The sequence below is a fragment of the Haliaeetus leucocephalus genome, unplaced genomic scaffold, assembly GCF_000737465.1.
Source record: "Haliaeetus leucocephalus isolate CR32 unplaced genomic scaffold, Haliaeetus_leucocephalus-4.0 Scaffold101, whole genome shotgun sequence".
Classification (NCBI taxonomy): Eukaryota; Metazoa; Chordata; class Aves; order Accipitriformes; family Accipitridae; genus Haliaeetus; species Haliaeetus leucocephalus.
The window spans coordinates 3025890-3031889 of NW_010972537.1; positions in this window are offsets into that span (position 1 = coordinate 3025890).

Below are 6000 nucleotides of genomic sequence, written 5' to 3' on the forward strand. Positions count from 1 at the left end.
GTACACAGTATTTAACTAAGGTGAAGCAGAAGGCTAGCTGAACTCACCTTTCCATAGTCCTCTAATGCTCCTCCACAATTGTCCACATCTTCAGTTTTTCTGACCTTTCTGCCCGCCCCTGTTCACTATCCTCCTATGCACCAGCCTACACTTAACCGCTTATTCTGGATGACCTGCTCCGTGTCTCCCGTGTTCAGTGTCACCCAGCCAAAAGCACGGCCATCTGCAGCCCAGAGCAGTTCAGCAGGGCTGTGCCTGCTGCTGGAGACAAAGAGGGAAGAGTCTGACCCTGGGAGAAGACCTGGGAGGTGTGAGTCAGGCCAGCGACTGCCCGGGGCAAGGAGAGCAGTGCAAAGCAGTTCTTAGCATCAGCTCTTGGGCAAAAGTCTTCACACGCATATCCAGCGATTCCCTGGCTACCTTCCGTGAATCTCACTGCCCAGCCCAAGTGGTTTCTGAGAAGAGGTGGTCAGATTCCTAGGCAGACAGAGTCAAAAGGGTTTAGATGCAGAAACACATTATGGTGCCGGAGTCAGCCCCACAGCAGGGTCTTGCAGCTGCCTGGGCTGAGGAGTATCTGGGGTCTGCTCGGAGCTGCAGAGAAAAGAGATCAGCCTCAAAGAGGTGCAGACGCACTCTCAGACGCTATTGCAAGACACAGCCTTGGAATGGCTTAGCTCCATCACTGACTTGTGTCTCATGCAAGTGTAACAACCACGGCACAGCCCAGACAAGTCCAGGGCACTCACGCACCCTGCCTTCTTCCATCCCACAGACCACCAAACACTTCCCATCAGCTGCTAACAGCTGCTGAAGCTTTACTGAGAAAGCCACAAAATATCTAACTAGAATGGGAGAACAGAGCTGATCACCAACCTCTTCTGCCCATGGGGGAAATAACAGCCAAGACTTTCAGGTTCACAGAAAGATACCAGCCTTAGTTTCCATGGGGAGAGGAAAAAGGGACACTCTCCAGCCTCCCCATTTCTCTCCCAGTTCTTACTTCTCCACCCCATCCTTCTGCCCTGTGCGTTCCAAATTGGATGCCGTGGCAAGGATAGATAAACAGGCAACTAGTGAATCACTTTTATTAAGTTTGAACTGATTATTAAAAAAAAAAAAAAATCGAAAGAGAGGGAGAGAAAATCAAAGCTGGGATTACAGGCTTAGCAAGCATGAGTGCATATTCAGCCTACACTGTTCTCTTTGTGACTCTGTCACACCGGTAGACTGCTAAGAGAGTTATACCATTACTAACATGACAGCATTGTCCTACCCAGCCTGGATTAGAAATCCCAGTGGCTGTGTGGAAGGGAAAAGTCCCTTGGCAGTGGCAGGCACTTGGCCTCATGATGCCTTCCACTCACAGCATGCTGGCCAGGCAGGGAGAAGTATTCAATTATCAGACAGGCTCTGCCTTTTCCTAGGCCAGCTTTCTCTTATTGTCTGACTGCTTTCTCCCTGGCCAGTGATGCTTGAGAAGTCTGTCACGCAAGAGAAACTCAAGATGGTCCGGGCAATTCCTGAATCAAGCAGGACATTTCACAGCTGAACCCCTCCTCCTCCTCACGAATACATGGTCTTCTCTGAGTATGGATAGGCTGCTCAGTCCACAGGCAGTGAATATCTCCTTCACCTACACAGGACCTCCAACAACGGCCTGAAAAACTGGATCTCCCCGTTCCCTGCTGGGCTGGGACCATCAGCCCGTTGTGATTCCTTAGTGCTTCTCTGGCCTAAAAGCATCCCACAGCCATAGATCTGAGACTGACTGCCCTCATTACTGTCACTTCTTAAGCAGGACCCTGCTGGTTTTTAAACACATTAAAGATATGTGTGTTGCTCTGATGCATTTCTCAAACATTTCCTGTTTCAGGTAATTCCCCTATAAACACCACCCAAAACATCATAGCAATCAGACCATCAGCCACCCTCTCATCCACTGCTTGTACCCCTTGCGACGTCCCTGGGGACTGTGTTTCCTCATCGGGACAGTGCTGTTCCAGTGTGTCTGCGAGCTGGCACAGATTGACAAAAAAAGGCAGTTCGCAGCAATAAATGCATCACCTCAGCCAGGATGAAGAAAGAAGAAATGTCATTGAGTAACATGGTCTCTCATCGCCCTGGCAGCAGCCAGCATTTCTGCTGATGTGGCCACCAATGCTGGGGGACCAGCTTTGGTACCACTGAGGGAAAATGAAATGGATGCTGTGGGAATTGGCTGTGTCAGTCCCTGGATCTTCACAGAGGGAAGGAGGAGCTGGACTTGGAGTGAGAAAGGCAATGAGCTGAGAGGAGGAGAGAATTGGGTATGCAGTGCCTGGAGGGTGAGGGTCAGGACCAAGAGCAGCAGAAGGAGCTGCCTAGGACAGCTGCTCACCCAGATGGTCTCCAGTCTGCAGCCTTCAGATCGTGCCTGAGCTTCAGCCCTGTGGCCTGTGCTTGTGGCCTCATCTCCCCACATCCCTCTTCTGCAGCCAGTAAAGCCACTGGTGGGGCAGGCTCTGTACCACTGCAGGAACTGGGGCAGAGACCATTCCTCATTCGCGGTACCCCAGTACTACTTCATCTGTCCCGACTCAAAGAGACGAGGGAAAAAACACATTTTTTTCTTTCCAGAGCTGTCCCCGGACTAGGCTACAATATTTTATGGCCCAGTTCTTAGCCTATTTGCATTTGTATTTTTACTTCAACTGCTGTTTGTTTCCAGGCATTTGGGATGTCTAATGATTTTCAAAGCGCTGTTTATTTTAATCCCTCTAATTTATTAATACATTGGTTGGCCTCGAAGTGCTTGGGAAAGTAGAGTAAGGAAGTTGTAACCAGTGCTTTGAATAAGCATCAAACTGTCATATGATCACATCAAAGCAACAGCAAGCAGCTCACTTTGTCGGCTACATCATGATACAGCCTCATGGGTCCTTCAGCTTGGTGTCAGGTTTCCTCATACATGTCACCCTGCAACACTACCAGGCTCACCAATTCCAAGGATGAAGGAAAAAAAGAGCAACGCCCGGAGGCAGCTCCCCATGAAAAGTCAGCCCCTTCTCACCCTCCCGCGTGTCGCGAGAATGTAACACACCGCCATGGTGCAGATAATATAAACCACGCTGACATCCACGTGGATCTGCAGGCAATGTTGTAATTTTCCAATAAATCAAAGGTGCACTCGGCCTCCACCCTCCACTACTCTCTTCAGCCCAGTGCTCTGTGGTGAGGATACAGTTTCACGCACAGGGCAGTCCCTGAAAAAAACAGTGAGCATAAACGCTGCTAATCATGCAAATGAGAGGGCTTTGAAACTCTGCTAGTCAGTCCCAACAGGAAATATCAGATTGCCTCAGTACCAGAAAGCAACTGACAGGTCCTGAAAATCCTAGAGGCTGCCCTCAAATAACTTTTCCCATCTCCAGGAAAGCAGTGAGCGTGTCCCATCGTGCGTTCACGAACCTGCCCTCATCTAAGTCGAGGCCTGAAGACCACAGTCGTTTGCAGCTGACAACTTCACAGCATCCTTACAGCTGCAAAGCCCGTGTGCTCTCAGCGGTCCCGCTGAGCTGAAGAACCCCTTTCTCCCATCTCACGCCTGCTAAGAAAGCTCACAGCAGCACAAGTTGCCTTACCCATCGCTACTGCTGCAGCTCTGATAGCTGCCCTGTCAGCAACAAACATGTTAGCCATGGACCAGCACTTTGCCAGGGACGCACCACTCGCAGAAAGCAGAAACCTCTCTCTTCTGTAGCGGCAGGGCTTCCTGCAAGTGTACAGCTTGTGCTAAAGGGCTGAGGTGATTCCACAAACAGCTCTGTGAAAGCAGCCTGAAGTTGCTGCTGGTTGTCACGATGAGTTAGTTGTGCTAGATGTCCTCCAGAAGCACGGTTCTGCCGGGGAATAGACAACGACTGCTGTTTACAGGGGGTGAACACATCCTGCCTGAATGAGCTTATTACAACAGCCAGCACCGCTGTCTGGCGGGGGGGGCACCTGCACCAATGTTCTTTTTGCACTTGTGGATAGACCAACAGATACAGAGGTGCCTCAAGAAAGATGACAGTGAGATAGAAGCTCTTTCACCCAGGACGCAGGAAGGACAAAAAAGTTTTTGCAGTGCCAGTTGCAAAGCCGTTTGTAGAGTGGCTCCCTTTGCTGAGATACACCGGTTCCGTCAGTGCCAGTGCAACCCACGCAGAAGTGTGCCCCGATCTTGCTGTGTACCCATCCAAAGGCAGGCACCTGCATGCCCAGCAGCTCAGATGCAATACATTTGCGGGACAAGTATACCCTCAGCAGTGCTGGGTCAGACACCTTCCTGGGATAAGCGGTCACAGCAATAGATTTACTCTCTTCCCCACCACAGATTAGCCCTGCACCTCCAGGGGTAGCTCCAGTTCCTGCCCAGACATCACTGCTGATCGCTCACCATGCGCTGCCACGTCCCCAGTCACCATATTAACATTTTTGCTTCTAAAACTGGTGCTCTACTTTAAAAAGTCCCTCTTCTATCCTAGCTGCATCTCCCAGCTGACAAATGGGAGCCCAGGGACAAGGGCTGTCTGCCACACTGCCCGCTCGCTCCCTGCCGCTTCGCGGTGTGCCAGCCTGCCAGGAGAGCATCCCCCCTCCCCGACCGCCTGCACTCCCACCACCTCCTGCGTGGACCCCCTGATGGCATCCACCCCCTCACTGGGAGGGACATCAGAGACATCGGTGCCTGTCCTGCTCCTGGTACTCAGTACCAGTTGCCTTGTTTTGAGGGAACTGTCAACCACTCCAGCAGCCTTCCCCTCCCATCCAGCCCCCCAGAGCCAACAGGAGGAAAAAGGATGGCACGAATCCCAGCTCCCTGCTGTACGTTGTGGACAGGGCATTATTGTCATGCTACAAAGCAAGGGTAGCTCTTGGCGTGCTGGTAGAGGTGGTGCTTGTGAGCACTTAAGTGGTAAAAGTCAGGTTATTACCCCTCTGTCCTGGCAAAGCACCTTGCTCTCCTGCCTGCCCATCTCCCCTGGGGCAGGGAGCTCCCTGCTTTAGCTAAGCCTGATCTCCCAGCCAGCTTTCCTAGGCTGCAGAGGAGATAAAGATTTTTGAAGCAGGATTTGAACTGAGTCCTCAGCTTGATGGTGTCCCACTTAAGCAGAAAGCCAGGGTGAATTAACCCTGATCTCTGCTCTCAACAAGGTGCACCAACAAGCGATGAGGACTGTGGAGAGAAATAACAAGAGGGACAGCAGACAAATCAGCTCTCAGAGCCTTTCTGAGAGGAGCATAACCAGCTCATGTACTTAAGGCCAAAACCCTTCTCACTCTCCCTGTAGGCTTCTTGGTGTCTTTTCTTCTATTGCCTCTATGATCCCTCAGCAAAGAGCACAGCCTCAGCAACACAGCCCCAGCAGGGAAGTCCACGGAAGGCCAAACCCTCCAGGATCATGCCTTTCTTATCTAGGAGCACAGACAAGGGCCATCTGACCCCAGGATGCTTTCTCCAGCGGTTTCAAGCACTGAGGCCTTAGAAAAAGGAGCAGAACCTGGCCAATATACAGTGAAGGCTCCCCAGGTTACTCTCCCAGACAAGTCGAAGCCAGCAGATTTCATGAGTTGGATGTGGTCCCTATGAATTTACTAAACCTCACAAAATTCCTCCATAAGGATCTTCCCCAGTCTCGCCTTTAACTGCACTTTATAGTTACACTTCATAGCTACGTGCCAGGCGCATTTCTGTTGGGAAGAAAGGGGACAGTAAAAGCCCCATCCGTGAAGGAAGAGACTGTTTTGCAGTCCTTCCAGTGCAGTGTGTCCCTGCAGGCAGGGAGGAAGGCAGGTCTTCCTCCTCCACGCTCCTCTGTAGGAGTGAATGGTAATGAACACACCGGGAAAGGCCAGTAGCACTTGGATGAGGCATCTGGGTCTTTGAGTAAGAGCGTGCCAGGCGAAATGGAGAGGCGATCACTGCGTTCGCTCGCATTCGATGCGTCCGTAAAACTGGCTAGTGCAAACACGGCA